This window comes from Syngnathoides biaculeatus, chromosome 13 (genome assembly GCF_019802595.1).
Source record: "Syngnathoides biaculeatus isolate LvHL_M chromosome 13, ASM1980259v1, whole genome shotgun sequence".
Classification (NCBI taxonomy): domain Eukaryota; kingdom Metazoa; phylum Chordata; class Actinopteri; order Syngnathiformes; family Syngnathidae; genus Syngnathoides; species Syngnathoides biaculeatus.
Genome location: NC_084652.1, coordinates 11,376,186 through 11,393,508, shown reverse-complemented (window position 1 = coordinate 11,393,508; position 17,323 = coordinate 11,376,186). Strand labels below are relative to the sequence as shown.

The 17,323-nt window shown below is 40.9% G+C and overlaps 1 protein-coding gene across 1 annotated transcript in view; it reads right to left on the bottom strand.

Moving 5' to 3' along the window:
* Positions 1-4,458, bottom strand: part of LOC133511357 (leucine-rich repeat and immunoglobulin-like domain-containing nogo receptor-interacting protein 3) — a 53,650-nt gene extending 49,192 nt beyond the window's left edge. Inside the window, exon 1 of the mRNA XM_061840201.1 lies at positions 4,286-4,458. The gene's annotated coding sequence lies outside the window, so the exon portion shown is untranslated. The remainder of the gene's footprint in view (positions 1-4,285) is intronic.
* Positions 4,459-17,323: the final 12,865 nt, after the last annotated feature.

The following is a 17,323-nucleotide window of genomic DNA, read 5'->3' as shown; positions in this document are numbered from 1 at the left end:
ATTTATTGCAAAGTCTCCGTGGAGACCATATTCAACAAAGACGTTTCAATTTACAGTGGTGCCTTGAGGTAAAAGTTGAATTCATTCCCTGCTCATGCCAATAACTCAAAGGTCTTTTCTCAAATCATCTCTCCCCATTGGAAATAATGAAAATATCAATTTCATTTCATCCTAAAAAAGTGCGGGTACTAGACTGACCTGGCTGCAGTCAAGACATATTTTTCACTGTCCAGCACTCGTATCTCAAATCTTTGCTCACAACTCAAGATAAAAAAACAAAATGAAAAAAAAACATCTAAAGTACCACAGTATATAAAGTGTATTTTCCCTGACTATCATTTGTCAGTTGTTCTACCGAATTGCTAAAATGTTTTTTAAAAGAAAAAGAGACTCGCGTGTTATTGATCTGGAATCAATTGTCTAATTAAGTAAGAAGTAAATGTCTAAAAAGTTTAGAACAATAGGAATTAAAAGGTGTTTGTTGATCTTGGCCCACTTCTGTGGGATCAATGACTCTCACTAAAGAACTTAGCGACAGAAAAGCACACTGAAACTATTGTAATAAACGGAGAAGAAAAGTGTTTTAGAAGATACAGAAAAAAAGGATAAAAGTTGAACTTGATTAAAACAATTGAGAATTTTTAGTTTTTAATACCTCCTAACAAAACAGTAGTATTTTCCACAGAGCCAACTGTACATCCATTGATTTTTGTTTCCCATTGCAAGTTCACGGAGAGAGCACGCAAACTCCCCACAGGGGTGGACAGATTTGAACCCAGACCCTCAGAACTATGAGGCAGAATGACTAAACAGTTGTCCACCAAGCTGCCATCATAGGAAGCTTACGAGGTTAAAAAAAAAAAAAAAAATAGGTAAGGAGAGAATGAGCAGGTAACATTGAATATTGATTAAATGTGGATGAATGAAGCAAAAGAATGGGTATCGCAAATGTTTTACTTCTTTTGTGGGGTATGGGCAAAGGGGCAGGTGCTTAAGCACCACCCAGTGGCAATATGTGCACATGCTTGCTATACATACAGCGGGAAGTAACAATGATTGGTTGAGACCCGAGGATAGACACAAAGAGGAACAATCAGCACATGGAATATTTACACCAAAATCTAACCAGGAAATAACATACCGTAATTCCCGGCCTACAGAGCGCACCCGGTTATAAGCCTCGCCCTGTACATTTGTAAAGGAAACACCATTTGGTACATACATAGGCCGCAACCGTGTAAAAGCCGCAAGTGCCCACATTGGAACCCACATTGAAACACGAGATATTTACAAAGTAAAACGGTACACAGAGTTTAACGCTAACGTCTCCGTGCTAATGCTAGCGCCTCCACGCTAACGCTAGCGCCACGCTAACAGGGCCTGTTAAAAAAAAAATATTGCTAAAAATCACTGAGAAATGGCAGTAACACGCTAGCGCAGCACTAACAGGGCCGGACCGGTAAAAGTCACTTCCTCGGCAATTATATTCCACCGTTCTCACTCTTACCTTTGCTGCTCGAGTGCCCCCTTGCGGCCGTTTGAAAAAAAATCCACAAATTAGCCGTATCACCACACAACCTGCAGGGTTGAATGCGTGCGAAAAAAGTCGCGGCTTATAGGCCAGAAATTACGGTATATCATGTACCAATTTTTAACATTTTAACCCATTTAAAAAAAAAAAAAGCCAATGTCGCCACACACAGGCATGTGATTTAACTGAATAAAAAAAGACTGAAAAATAGCCGGGGGTCTGTGGGCTCCAACCATGATCAAAGGATGATTAAAGAATGATCAATTTTAACATGGAGGTTTTAGAAATTGTATCATGAACGAAATATATCTAGTACATCTATAGATAAATGCTATTCTATTTTCAAAATGTACACAATATGATCGTTCATTATTTAGGTGCATAACTTTACCCCCAAAAAATTACAAATTCAAATACAAATTCAACTAACTACTAGAAGCGAAACTAAATTTAATTCAGATTTGCGTGATGGCATGCAAGCGTGCTTTCATCACGTATATATTGTATCAATTCAAAAACATTTTAATTCTTGTTTTTGTACATGATTGAAACGCATGAATTTGACAACAATTATTAACAGCTTCTGCATTTGTCTGCATGACTATTATATTCCGCATATACAGTACGATGTGCTATATAATCTACCCAGTGCTGTATATTTGTTCACAGCATGTTTGCCCTTGTGTATTTCAGCTACTGGTATGTAAAGCACTTTGTAAGTCCTCTCTGTGGAAAGTGCTGCATCAATCAAATATCCTTAGTTTGTCAGGGTCATGATATAATTCCCAATGTAAAGACTTTTATACTATTGGCGTCCATGTTGCAGCCAAGTGACTTTGTGAAAGCTCCACCGATGGGAGGGCATTCATCGCGTTGACATTTAGAGCAGAAAAGGATGACATTTGACTTTGCGACTTTATGCGGTGGTATGTGTACTCATGTAAAAATATCAAATGGCTGGGGCATATCACCTGATCTGTCTAAAGTGGAAAATATGTATCATTAAAAATGGCAGGATATTTTTTAAAAAAATAATAAAGATGGTGCCGTTTATTGCATTAACTATAGTGTCAAATTCAAGAAAGCATTTGCAATAGATTGAGAATAGTGTATGTCATTACTTTCCAGGGTTTTATTTATGTCACAGGAATGATTCATGCACGTACTTACTATTCCTTGTCACCTTATACTTAAGCACCACCAGATATGCAAATGAATTCCACCAGGCAGGCAACTGCTCGGGAGTGAAACAGGAAATTTGATTTGAGCGCTCATATCTCACTTGCTCTCAACGGCGGTGTCATACAACTAATCACGGGCCTTGTTCGTTACTGTTGTGTTTGACAACTTCTCCACATTTTCCCGTTCAACAGGCAAACGCTCAGGAGCCAAGCGGACTTACGCAGCGGCCGCTGTCAACGCTCACAAAAATGCCACACCTGTCACTGGATAAAATTGATGAATACGGGTGGGTGCAAAAGCAGTTTCTGTTTTAAATTGTTTTTTTAAAAAATGCTACATGATGTCACAATTTGAATGGCATACTATTAAGGACAATTCATGTGCTGTTATTGATGTCTTATAGACGTTACGGTTAACTCAAGCACTCTTTACTATGATCCATTTCTCTGCATCCTTTTCTATAGAATTTACACATAAGCATCAGTGGGGCAATATCATAGAGACAAAATAAATAATGAAGAACTCCATACAACTTTCATGCCCGACGCACAATGAGCGACGTCACCAAACTGACTGTACTGTTCGACCGTATGTGTGAGATTCTGTTAAATAGTTTTCATACACGGCCAACTGTCGGTACTTAGTTTTTCTGCAATCCAAAATTTCAATCGCAAATTATTTTTTTATATATACAGTAAATAATGTGACTTGACGTGAGGGTGCAACAAAAAAGATGGAGTGGAAATGACAGCGCAGAAATTACACATTTTACTAAGAAGTGGGTAGAGGTCTGGCACTTGTCTTATGTAATGTATAATTATGTATAATTACAAAAACAACAAACAAACAAAATTAATGTGCCCAATAAAGTGCCTGACGGAAAATATACATGCAGAACAAAGCACCCACTAAAGCTGTCACTATCTAATCTTTTTAGAATTGCTATCTCCTATTGATTATTGCTCGAATAGCATGCCCGCGACTCTAGTGAGGATAAGCAGTACAGAAAATGGATGGATGGATAATCGAATAGTAATGACCCCCGGCCCCGGAAAGAAAAAAAAAATCATGTAAGATATTACTATTTATGAATAATTGACTCGTACCTTTAAACTACATATGCTGGTATTGAGTGTATGGTATAAATTCAGTGCACTGAATTTGAGACAAAATGCTTAATGCTAAACAGCTAGTTAGCAATAGCGATTTTCATTTTAGATCAGAAAAAAAACATTAAAAAAACAACAACCACTCAGCTCACTCATAAATCATACCTAGATTACACATCTAACAGTGTCTTGTAAATCACTTACAGATGCTTCTCTGTCATTTTTGACTAAATTTATCAGTCCATTTGTCTTCAATAAATGTCCGTATGAAACAAAGGTTCCACCGCCACAACTATGTTTCCGCACGGAACTTTTATTTTGATTTTTCGGTCCCGCAGAGATTCGAGGCAGAAATTTTGTGTCGACCTATTTTTTAAGTCAACAGCCAAGTTATTGGATTCCACACCCCCTAGCGCTAGCATCCATGAACACAGCAAATGAGCAATAATGGGGAAATACTCACATTGCCTCCATTGTACTTCCTGGGATCTCTTAGTCGGATATCTTCGAAATCGAGACAGTCTGCAATGATAAAATAAATTAAAAAAAATTAAAAACACAGCCACTGCCACATGTAAACACTTTCCCGAGGACCCCTTAGCAACCAAACAAGGTACCAGACATGAATAAACAAAGTTCAGAAACTTCCAAGCACCATTAATACTGTAAAAAAAATAATAATAAAAAAAAAAGACAGGTTAGTGCATACACATCGAGCGGTGTCGATTGGTTGAAGCCATTGGCTGCCATCTTGGTACTCCCAAAATGTGTGGAGGACATGGTCTACAGGTTGATTATGGCGGGGTTTTTCTCACTTTGGCATGTAGAACTAAAGCTGGTCGTGTGAGCTTGACATTTTTTCAGTTCTGGTAATATGAAGGAGTTTTAATTTGACTTGGTAAGCCAAAATAGGCTAAGTGCAAAGGAAAGACATTTAACACCATCACTACCAAGGCCCAAATTCCGTGACATGTTAACTTTTTCCAAAACACGCTGTGAAGCACTATCATCATCACATAGCAAAAAACTAAGCATTTTTGTCATAAAAACATTCAATTTTAAGTCAATCAGTTCGATATATTTTTGAAATAAGGACTCGTAATTGGAAAATATATGCTAAACGCATTGTTCATTTGTTGTCTCTGCGACGTCCTATTTCAGACAGAAAATGTAAACTTGAAAATCAAATTCAATTTGCAGAGTTCTGTATGATGAAATTCATCAAAAATTTCACAGAATTTTTTTTTTTCTTGCTTATCAACTGATTAAGTTTGGAAAAATATTTACATCGCTTTTTCGCGAAAAACCGTCGGCCTACAAAGGTGAAGCAGAGAACAGTGAACAACAACAACCGTGAACAAAACTTTGTTCAACTGAATTAAGCTCATCAGAAAATTAAAAAAAAACTTTACAGACAAACTTTAACAGTGTCAAAGTAAATCTTTCTAACGTACCTGTGGAATGTTTTCTCGCAGCCACGAAACTGGCGATTAACGCACAGGTCACCATGGTTGTTTTGGGAGTAGCAAGATGGCGGATGGCGACTTCAGTTTTGGTGGCCAATGAGCCATCCAGTCTTCTTTTTTTTTTTTTTAGATGAGTGCAGCAATAATAGCGCCTGTTCCAAAGAGTTAATCTTTTTTTCCCCACTGGCTGTACTGCGAAACATAATAAAAATATTGTAGAATCATGTCATATAAGTAGCACCCTTCATGACATCAAAATTATGTTTCTTTTCAATTTCAGCCTAGAAGGTTGACAGAAGTTACTTCTTACGGTTTTAAACTACCATGTATGTTTTTGGAATGTGAACATGAATTTCCAAATAGGTACGCCAGGGCCTGGATTTGAACCCATGACCTCTGAAGTAAGAGGCTTATGTGCTAAACAGTTGTCCATAAATTGGACAGTATTTACAATTTCACACCTGTGGTTGCAAAGCAAGAGGTGCCTAACTGTACAAGTGCCGTCAATAAATTAGTGGCAACTGTTTAGGGGAACGCAAAGATATAATTATTTTCCATGGATGACAACAAATGTACACACAGGTTAGTATTTCTGCCATGTAATGGAAGAACATTTAATTGCTTTGCATGTCACTATAGGTCCTTGGCATAGATAAACAAAGATTTATTAGCTGTAGTACATAGATCATAAATATCAGACCAGTTAAGTGAAATTGTGCAATTAATATCAAGCCCCAGTGTCATAGATCACACAGAGAAAATGCGGCATTGTAGCTCACAGCCAATAGAGGGCCCTTTTTCAAATCTGGTTCATTTCTATCACGGGCGTTATTTGTCAGGGCATTCACATGCAATTTTGCATTGAAATTGCAATTCCGAGATGCCTTGGCTGCAGATAAACTGACTCTACCCGGGCAGTGCAGTTTTTCCGCCACTCTCTCTCTCCGAGATTACCGTGAGCTGTCAAGTAGCACATTTGTTTTCCACGGAACCCACACTCAATGTGTTTTGATGAAAAGAACTTTTTGTCCTCTCCTGTTTGTTCTTTCTCTCGTCCCCCCCATCTTCCGGACTCCTCTACTTGCCGCGCTAGATCACAGACAACACATTCATTAGCTGCGATGGTAGCGAGGACTGAAATAACACTTAGCTGTGATGCTAACTATGATGGCAATTAAGCAATGTTATCTTTTTGTGTGTGTGTGTGTGTGTGTGTGTGTGAGTTTGCGTGTGCAAGGAAGTGACTGCCTTATCATTGGAAACAGACCGGGACGTGAGCAGGGTGGTGAGCAGGAGGGGAATGGACTGGAAGGGTGGCGGCGTAGTGGGGTGGGGGCTGGGATAAGGTTGGAGAAAAGCAACAGTGAAATTGAAGGATAAGGAAAGAAATAGGCAGGCGCAAGAACCCACAGATGGGAAAACGCACGACAGACACGTGGAGGATATCAAAAAGGGATAATGTGCTATAAATGAGGAGGGTGCAGAATAAAAGACACAAAGGAGCCGAGTTGGAGGGGACATGGGAGCAAGTGGGACGTGATGCGGGTGGAAAGTGGAAGCGAAGATGGCGGTGGGAGGAAGGGAATTGCGGTGGTGGCGGGGGGTAAGATTGTATAATTTTTTTTCGGGGGGGGGGGGGGGATTGATGTAGTGTTTTACCATATCTGCCACACAGTTGTGAGGTGCCATCCTGTTTCTTTATGGATTTTTAGCTGCACCTACTATAATGACTTCCCACGTGGGAAAAGGGAGCCGCAGATACCAAATCACTTTCAGCTGGTAATTAAAGCGGGGGACCGATAAACACAGTGAGCTGTCGGCCACAGCTCACGCCCAGACACTCACGCAGACTCACCATCATCACTTGCAAACCCGTCAGACCCCGCCTCTTAAAGGAACCACCTTGTTCAAAGATACAACACCTGTCCTGTATTATTTTCAAAAATGTTCCACACATCCGTTTTCTTCTGGAGCCTATCCCAGGGGTACACCCTGAAGTGGTTGCCAGCCAATAGCAGGGCATATGGAGACAAACAGACGCACTCACAATCACACCCAGTTAAAATTTAGAGTGGCCAATAAATGTTGCATGTTTTTGGGATGTGGTAGGAAACCGGAGTGCCTGGAGCAGGGGTGTCAAACTCATTTTTCTCGCGGGCCACGTTGCAGTTTGGGTTTCCCTCAGAGGGCCATTTTGACTGTGAAACAATAAAAAATGTCTCATCATGTTTACTTAATCAATTTATGAACCAGAGTCCAAATCAGAAATCAAGGGTCACATATATTTCAAATATTCATGTTTGGTAACACAAAAATGCTTGTAATATCTCAACTTGATCATTTATGATTTATGACAATTTGAAATTTTGGTACAGATTTTTTACATGAATCATGGAAATGTAAACTCTGGATTTGGCTTCGCGGGCCACATAAAATCATGCGATGGGCCGGATCCGGCCCCCAAGCCTTGAGTTTGACACCCGTGGCCTAAAGGAAACCCACCCAGGGACGGGGAGAACACGCAAACTCCACACAGGCGGGACCGAGATCGAACTTGGGTCCTCAGAACTGTGAGGCCAACACTTTATCAGCGGATCCACCATGCCGCCCCTGTTTTAAAAAATGTTCTGATATAATTCATTTTTTTCCATATGATTGTTTTTTTTTAATTCAAATATGGTTACAATGTGTTTGGAAAGTGTGTGGGAAAGGTAATACTATTCTAAAATATTACAGTCTTTCTTTTATTAGGGGGTTGAATGAAATAAATGGATGAATAATCATGCAAATGCGTTGCAGGTTGTCGTCCGCCATTGCAGTGTTGATCAATGTTCAGCACCTCTGACATAATTAATATTAAATACTGACAATGACATGATTTCTTGAAATGAAGGATTTGATTCTTTGAGCGGTCAGCAAGGATTCTGGAAGCTGCTCTTTTTATGTACAATTTCTACTTTTGGTTGCATAATGTTCAGGGTGAATGTCTGAACACACTGGATAAATGTGCAGAGTTGAAGCAGCCGTGTTGACAAAATTTGTGCAGCCACGCTGCATACGCGGGGAGCGCGACTCGTGCTTTTCTGGCGTGTCTCAGCTGCATTTCTCAGCTGTGTTTACAAAGTCTCACCCTCACCCGCATTTTTTTTTTTTTTTTTTTGCTGAATGTGAAAAAAAATACACAGTATTGACTTAAAACCAGCGTCTCTCACTTCACTTTTAATGTCTACGTCTCTTGAATTTGAGAAGAAATGTATCAAATAGCATTTTTCCTCCTCCTCTCTCTGAACCAAATCTCAAAAGAATACTTAGCTACTTTATGAATATTTTAGGATAGCTTCCACAGGACAAAACCACAAATTGATACATTTGTGAACAACACACAAACAGGCATTGGTTTGCTGTAACCTCCAATACATCGTCATAATTAATTTGGTCATAAGAGGGCAGCTTTTACGGTTAAGTGAGGACCCCACAAACAAGTTCACGGATGTTAGTGTGCTATTCAGGTTCAGCTATTGCAGAATATGCCAGCAGTCATGAATTATATGTATTTTTTAGTAGCACGTGGGTGTAGTGGTGAGCACATTTGCCTCACAGCACTGAGGTTCAGGGTTTGACACTTCACAGGTGCTTTGGCTTCCTCCCAAATTCCCAAAATACACATCTTGTGTAAAATGAAGACTGACTGTAGGTGGGCAAGTGACTGCAGTGGTTTTTTTTGTTTTTTTGTCTATATGTGCCCGTAACTCAATGGTTAGAGCACTGGTTTGGTAAACAAGGGGTTGTGGGTGGGCCTCCACTCCCTGACAAGGGTTGCGTCAGGAAGGGCGTAAAAATTGTGCCAAACATATATGTGCGTTCATCTGAGATGACACGCTGTGGCGACCCCTAAAGGGACAAGCTGAAAGAAACTTACTTTCATGTGCCCTGTGATTGGCTTGCGAAAAGTCCAGTGTGTACCTTAAATTTTAAAAAATGGATGGATATAAATGCAATATACATTGTGTATAATGTCAAACATCGGTGGCCATGGGTATCTCTTACTGAATTATTTTTATACTGTCCCATTTTCTCAAAATAAACAAAAACAGCTGTTATTTCTCCCTGCAGACAGAGGCGACATCGCCTCTGCGGCAACAGTTTTGCCACACCAGCCGACAGCCTCGGGCTCTTAAGAACTGGATGTGAATGTTCAGACTCGGTTGTGTTTTTTTTTCAGCTGTGTTCTACCAGAGAGAAAAGGACGTTATCATCAATTTGCCCTCCCATTATGCTGCAGCAAAGGAGTGGGTTGAAGGTACTCCAACCACACGTTGCCTCACTCAGATGCGCAGTGGGCAGCCATCACTGCGTGTGTGTGTGCGCGCATTCAGAAATAAATCAGATCCAAAGAACCAGGTGAATAGTGGAGAGATGAAAAAGATGGTCAAACTTTTAGAAGCTTCTCAGGAAAATAGACAAAACTAGCGATTCTCAAAGTATGGTACAAATATCGTGAGTGATGCGCGGGCTCCCTCAAATGGTACGTGAAAGTATCACTCAATTAAATGTTCAAACTGTGCATCATGGGACAGTGGATTTAACTCCTTTGCACACCCACCAAAGTTGCGTGTTTTTTGTGGTTTTCAAACATTTATGTAGGAACATTTTTATTGAACTTATGTGCAGTAAATTTTTGTTGACTCATAATTCATATAGCTATTTTCTTTGTTCTGTACATGTAAGTGGAGTACGAATGTTCAAATTGTGCGTACTGTTTTGTTAATCGTGTCATGCCAATGTAATTTTTAAAATCTCTTTTCAAGCAATCTTTTTTTTTTAAAAAAGAATTCTAACATTATAGAGGCAAGTCCAAATTAAGAGTTGCACATCTTTCGTGTTGTTACTAGACTACTACACTGTAGTATCATGTTGTGCCGCAACATGCTGGGCAGCACTGAAGTCTTCTGGGAGACGTGCACGGTAATTAACAGCTAGAAGAAGAGGCAGAGAAGGTCCTGAACTACATAGTGTCCACTGCGTAGAAAGAATACATTATCTGCTTTGGACTATTGTTGAATGTGTTAAAGTCGACAAAATTTAAAGGCTTATAATTTATATGTCATCTGTGTACAATTCCACTCGCTGATAAATCCTTTATGGTCTAACGGTTTTGCTGAACATTTTGAGATAGACCATGTGTGTCATGTGTCATTATCCAAGGCGCTTATCCTCACAAGGGTTGCGGGAAAGCTGGAGCCTATCCCAACTAGCTTCGGGCGAAAGGCGGACTACAGCCTGAACTGTTCGCCAGTCAGTCGCAGGGCAGATATTGGCAATTTAGAGTCTCCAATTGATGCATTTTTGGGGGTGTGGGAGGCAACCGGAGTGCCTGGAGGAAACGCATGCAAAGCTAAACCCGACCCCAACACCCTGAACTGGTTGGCAGCCAATGTCAGGGCACATCGAGACAAACAGCCACACTCACAACCACACCTCGGGGCAATTTAGAGTGTCCAATTAATGTTGCATGCTTTTGGGATGTGGGAGGAAACCGGCGTGCCCGGAGGAAACCCACGCAGGCACGGGGAGAACATGCAAACTCCACACAGACAGGTCTGGGATTGAACCCGGGACCTCAGAACTGCGAGGCTAACGCTTTATAACCGCCCCACTGTTTCGACGGGTGTAAAACCATTAAATGTCTTTTGATATGGTCTCTTTTATAAATGTTCACCTGTTGCAAGCGGGTATGCGCTCTAAAATGATAAGGATGGACCTGTCTTGTATATAAAAACAAAAAAAGTGAACCCTGCAAGGTGAATGGATGTGTAAATTGGAAGATATGGAGATACGACAGCAAAGAAGCATACAGATCAATACACGCGTGACTGGAGAGCAATAAGGTAGATGGAAAGAGAATTGGGGGCACGTGAGGAAGGGAGAATAGTGGCGAAAAGGTGACAGCCGAAAGGAGGAGGAGCGACAGGAAGGATGAGAGCGGTTGTGATGAACATGCCTGGCCCGTACGTTGAGGTGAGAGAAACCGCTATCTGTCCTCGGGGAGGGGGGGCTCTCTTGGAGGAAGGACGAGGATGTGGAGGCGGTTTGCAACGTTTACTGACACAAGCACTGAGCGTGTGTTCTTTGTCGACAGCGAGCAGCCACCAAATCGCCTTACGTAAGAGTGATCAAAACATGACGGGAGCGTGGCAAGCTTCACTTTGACAGAGAACGGTATCAGGTGTGACAACGCTTACGCATATATTTTTTGTCGTTACTATGGCACCCGAGTTATGACATAGGGAGTCAAATTTTGGCCACAATAGAGATCGAGCGTGCGCACAAGTTGCTCATTTTTGGCCACCAAATACTACATTGAAATTATTATGATATAAAGTGATATTTGTCACATTATAGCATCATACTGAAACTTTTTAAAAACATTTTCTTCTGCGCTATTCCTATTTCATGGCCACACATTAGTAATCCATATGCAGGTTATATCTTCTGTACATTGTGCCCAGAAAAACTTCATAAAAACACAAGTATAGGTACAAGTATAAGTACCAAACTAAAATATATATATTGGTGCCTTGTGATAACCCGCGAGTTTAATTTGTTCCATGACTGCGCTTGGAGTTCAAAGCTCTCTTATGTAATTTACAGAAGCATACATATATCTTTAAATATAATTTTGAAAAAATGTAAGTTTTTGTCACACTGCATCATTTGAATGGCCATTGTAATGGTACATCTGTTGTGACCACCTTGGTCACTATATAATACTTCCATCCATCCATTTTCTTAGCCACTTATCCTCACAAGGGTCGCAGGGTGTGCTGGAACCTATCCCAGCTGTCACTGGGCAGGAGGCGGGGTACACCCTGAACTGGTTTCCAGCCAATTGCAGGGCACATCGAGACAAACGCCCGCACTCACAATTACACCTAGGGGCAATTTAGCGTGTCCAATTAATGTTGCATGTTTTGTGGATGTGGGAGGAAACCAGAGTGGCTAGAAAAAACCTTTGCAGGCACCGGGAGAACATGCAAACTCCACATAGGCGGGGCTGGGATCGAACCCGGGACCTCAGAACTGTGAGGTCAACGCTTTCTCGCTGAGTCACTGTGCCGCCCAATATAATACAGACAGATTGAAATACTGTCCAATGAGACAATCTCAACTCCTCCCATCTTATTGGTACGGCACTAATATTAGTCATTCTTTGCAGTGGATAAAGAATCTATAAGTGAACTATTTTTGTCACACTGCATCACCGAAATTACTGCCATATTGTGCTCCTCTTTCCGGTGTTGCAAGACAGACAAGCAGATGTACTGTTCATAAAAACATCTCAGTTCCTCTGAGCTCAACAGTATAGCACAAATATTAGTCTGGTTGATTAATTATTCCAGAGGTGTGTCCCAGGACTTGTTTCCATACAGTCAACTGGATGATGCGCACGAAAGCCACCACGGAGCAAACAGATTCCTGCGGGGAGCACTGACAGTGGTGGGCACAGTGTATGGAAGATGCAAGTATTTCAGGCCAAAAACAGAAGCATGATAGACAGACGGAGCGGACGATCAGACCATCTGGGTCACCATCCCAAATAAGAAGTCCCTCGTCTCCCAAAAAGTGAGGCACATACCTCCAACGTCTGTCTGGTACCCAGCTTAAGAGAGGATGAAGGGGATAAATGAGGTAGCTCAAGGGAATGTCACCTCACTAGCTATAGCTTAAAAGCTCATTTACATCTGTTTCACAATCACACACGGCTAATCGGGACCTTTGAGGGCCCAAATACCAAACCGCCTAACCAACCCACCCCTGTCTGCTTTTATTCTTTGAGCCAGAGACCAGCGGGCTCCCAGGACGACGAGTTTGGAAATGATTGTTTGTCTGACTCGGAAGCCTTTTGGAGCATAAAAGCGTGGCAGCTGTAAGACAAGCATGAATAGAACGAGCTTTGTGGTTTGATACCCAGATGGAGGCTTTAACACAGAGTGAGAGAATCAAATACATTTTTTCACTTTTATATCACGAGCCCATCCTGCACTGTTGATTTACCGTCGCTTTTGCTTTCAGTCTGAGTACACTCTATGTGTACCACATAATGTGATGTTGCTTCTAGCATATCCGTGACGGAATACCTGTATACACAAAATATACTGTATGTACATAAGCCACTTACATACATAAGCCACATATTCTCATTAGAGGTGGGAAAAAAATTTAAACAAGGTACAGTATGTATTGCACCATATCTTTGTTGCTGTGAATGTAAATGTAGTGACATGCATTATGTAGAGCAGCAAGGAAACTTTAAAACAAGGTTACCGATATTATATATAATTAATCTGAATGTGGCAATAAAAAATAAGTCATAGATAGATGGGTATTGTGTAAATTAACCAAGTACTGCAGAGGAAGGACTCACTTGTGCAGACATTTTGGAAATAAGCAGCAAACAAATGGTTTACTTGGTTCTTTAATTTCTCTCCGGAATTTCAGAGGTACAACTATTTGTGCACAGACAATGAAAAATGTTAACTCAACATAATATGGATATGTCAGGATAATACATGGAGTGGAGGTGGACTCTTAAAGGCAGACTCGCACATCTTTGAGGGTCAGAATTCTAGCTAATAGGCAGGTGTTCAAATACTTCTTTGCAGCTGTATCACACAAATAAATCGTTCAAGAAAATCATACATTGTGATTTCTGGATTTTTCTTTTTAGATTATCTCTCTCACAGTGGACATGCACCTACAATGAAAATTTCAGACCCCTCCATGATTTCTAAGTGGGAGAACTTGCATTATGGCAGGGTGTTCAAATACTTATTTTCTTCACTGTAAATGTTCATCAGATTTTTGAATTATGCCTACTTTTCAATTTTAACACAGACTCCAATAATCTGAAGGCCTGCAGCAAGATAAGAGTGCATGCATTGGTGCTTTCTTTCTTTCACTCACACACACACATTCAAAATGAAATCAGTTAATTGCATTTTGAATTAGGAAAAGAACTTTACTCCAAAATAAAAGCTTTACTATCAAATTCAGAGCTCGCCCGAGGGCCCCACAGAGAGGAGTGCGGCAGTGCGCACTCTGATGTGTGTAAAACTGTCAAGAAGGTAATTTATCTGGCGCCTTCCTCTCATCTACACTCGCTTCTTTATCTCAAAGACACGGTACTTATTCCAGAAACGATGTCATAGTAATTGGATTGTCAATGTGTCAACATCCCCTGCTGGGATCAAATTTGCAGGTTTTTTTTTTTTTTTTGGGGGGGGGGACATTTGAAAATCAACTATTTGGCATGCTGAAAAGTTTATATTACAGTGTCAATATATGGCAGGAAAATTGTTAAATTATCCAGGTATCTTTTGCAGTACCACTGACTACAGAGATACCTAAACAATGTGTGTACCGTCAAAGATCATTGTGGGGTGGGGTGGGGGATGGGCGGGGGGATTGATGCCCACACTGACCCATTTGCCTGCCCGGGCAAAATTTTGTAACGACAAATGACGGCTTGTATCTCAAAGAACTCTTACACTAAGTCGGGTAACTTGCATCTCAAGACACCACTTTACAGTAGAAGCTATGTTTTTACTGCATACCATCCATCCATTTTCTTTGCCGCTTATCCTCACAAGGGTCACGGAGAGTGGTGAAGCCTATCCCAGCTGTCAACGGGCAGGATGCAGGGTACACCCTGAACTGGTTGCCGGCCAATCGCAGGGCACATTGAGTCAAACAGTCGCACTCACAATCACACCTAGGGGCAATTTAGAGTGTCCAATTAATGTTGCATGTTTTGGGGATGTGGGAGGAAACCGGAATGCCTGAAGGAAACCCACACAAGCACGGGGAGAACATGCAAACTCCGCACAGGTGGGTCCGGGATTGAACATCGACAACTTCACATTATAATGAAATAACGATTAAACGTGTTTTTTAGTAGCATGTCTTCGATAGACAATATTCATAAAGCGAACTCTGTTTATTTGTGCAAAAATGCAAATAAACAATGAATGTAAAAGAGCATTGTGCAATGAGCTGACAAATGTGTGTTGAGGGAAGAGCACATCTGTGCCATTTTTGCCCCTACCCCCCCCCCCCCCCCACCTAAATTGTTTATCATTGTGTGATTGCTTTCTATTCAGTTTTCCAATATGAGTCCAGAGCGTGCGCTCCGATTTGCATTGCAGCCCTTCTGTTTCTGGCACTGATTTGTATTTATGGAGATGGTCATCCTGTGAAACAATCGAGTGATTGGTGTACAGTTGCCCCATCTCGCCTTTTTTCAAAGGACATTATCATATTTCATGAAGCCAACCTCATTGGACGGGAAGCAAGGCAATTCTTTTGTACTTGTGAACAGACGGGCATAAGTTATGGAATTTTATGTCCATGTTTATCGCTCTTTTCTTTTGTCCTCCGCCCAATAGACGGGACTTTAGTCTGAAGATCAGTCTTTTGCGTCTCATTTCAAAGCCGTAAATTGAATGTAAAGTAGATATATTTAAAGCAGTTGTAGGAAGTGTACAGAAGTAGATTTCTTAGTGTTTGTACTTCACTTAAGTATTAATTTTTCTGTCGCCATTTTTATTTTACTCTCTACATTTGAAAACATACCTTTGCTTTCTACTCTTTAGTATTCATTTTTTCAACCTTTGCCAATGTTGACAAGAAATCAAATGTAAATAAAAAGAGGTGAAATCAACCATGGTTGAGTTCTTAATTGATCAAAACAAAAGCTAATGGAGCTCAAATAGTATTGTTGTAAGTTGTTATGATTTAGCATTTATTGTTTCTTGGTTCATAACATAGGAAAGTTGATAAAAGTGAGAAACTATTTTGTGTGCAGTTTCTTTTCATTGCTCAAGTTATAAAAAGGTACGTTGTATGTAATTGACAGTAACGAAAAGTATTTTGACTTTTGAGTACACGTGAGTACATTTTTAGTCTTTCCTTTTTGTAAGCAGTTTTATTTTATTGCTCAATTCACAAAAATAGTTATTGTATATAACAATGAAACTTCACATTTACTTTCATGTGTGCTTAAATGTCGATTCATTAAAAAGACTTTAAATTGCCCATAGGTGTGAATGGGATTGTGTATGTTTGTATGTTTCAATGTGACCTGCGATTGGCTTGGACAACATCCCGAGCTGGGATAGGCTCCAGCATACCAGAGACCCTAGTGAGGATAAGCAGAACGGAATATGAATGTGTGTGCTTTTATAGATTTCAATCTGTTCTTTTTTTTTTTAACTTTTACTGAAAGAGTGGTCGCGGCACGGTGGGTCAGCTTGAACGTTTCGATCCTGGCCCCCCCTGTGCGGAGTTTGCATGTTCTCCCAGTGCTGCATGGGTTTTCTGCGGGAACTCCGGTTTCCTCCCACGTCCCAAAAAACATGCAACATTAATCGGACACTCTAAATTGCCCATAGGTGTGATTGTGAGTGCGGCTGTTTGGCTCTACGTGTCCGGCGATTGACTGCCAACCAGTTCAGGGCATACCCCGCCTCCTGCCCGTTGACAGCTGGGATAGGCTCAATCAGTCCCTGTGACCCTTGTGAGGATAAGCAGCTGAGAAAATGGATGGATGGATGGATGGATGGATGGATGAAAGAGTTGAATCAGTAATTTTAAAAATTTCTTCTTTTATTTTACACTAGGTATTGTACTTCTAAGTACAGAGACTGAGTATTTTTCCCACCAGATGTCAGCAGTGTGGTCGATACTGTACTCCGCGATGAGTGCCTGTGCCCGTGTGTGACGAGCTCTCCGTTGATCCACGGAAATGGGATGTGACATACAACGAGCCAGAGGTCACAGCTCCGGCTAATATTGGCTGCTCCACATATTAGGTGTTGTTTTCTCTCCTCACGTGACAAGGCACATCTGAGCCCACCTGCGGCTCGACTCACCTTGCTCCCTGTTATTGTGAAATTTCATTTTTTTTTCATCACACAGCCGAGTTCATTTAGACCAAAGAGTGTGTGCGTGTGTGTGCGCGCCTGAGTTTGTTGTGA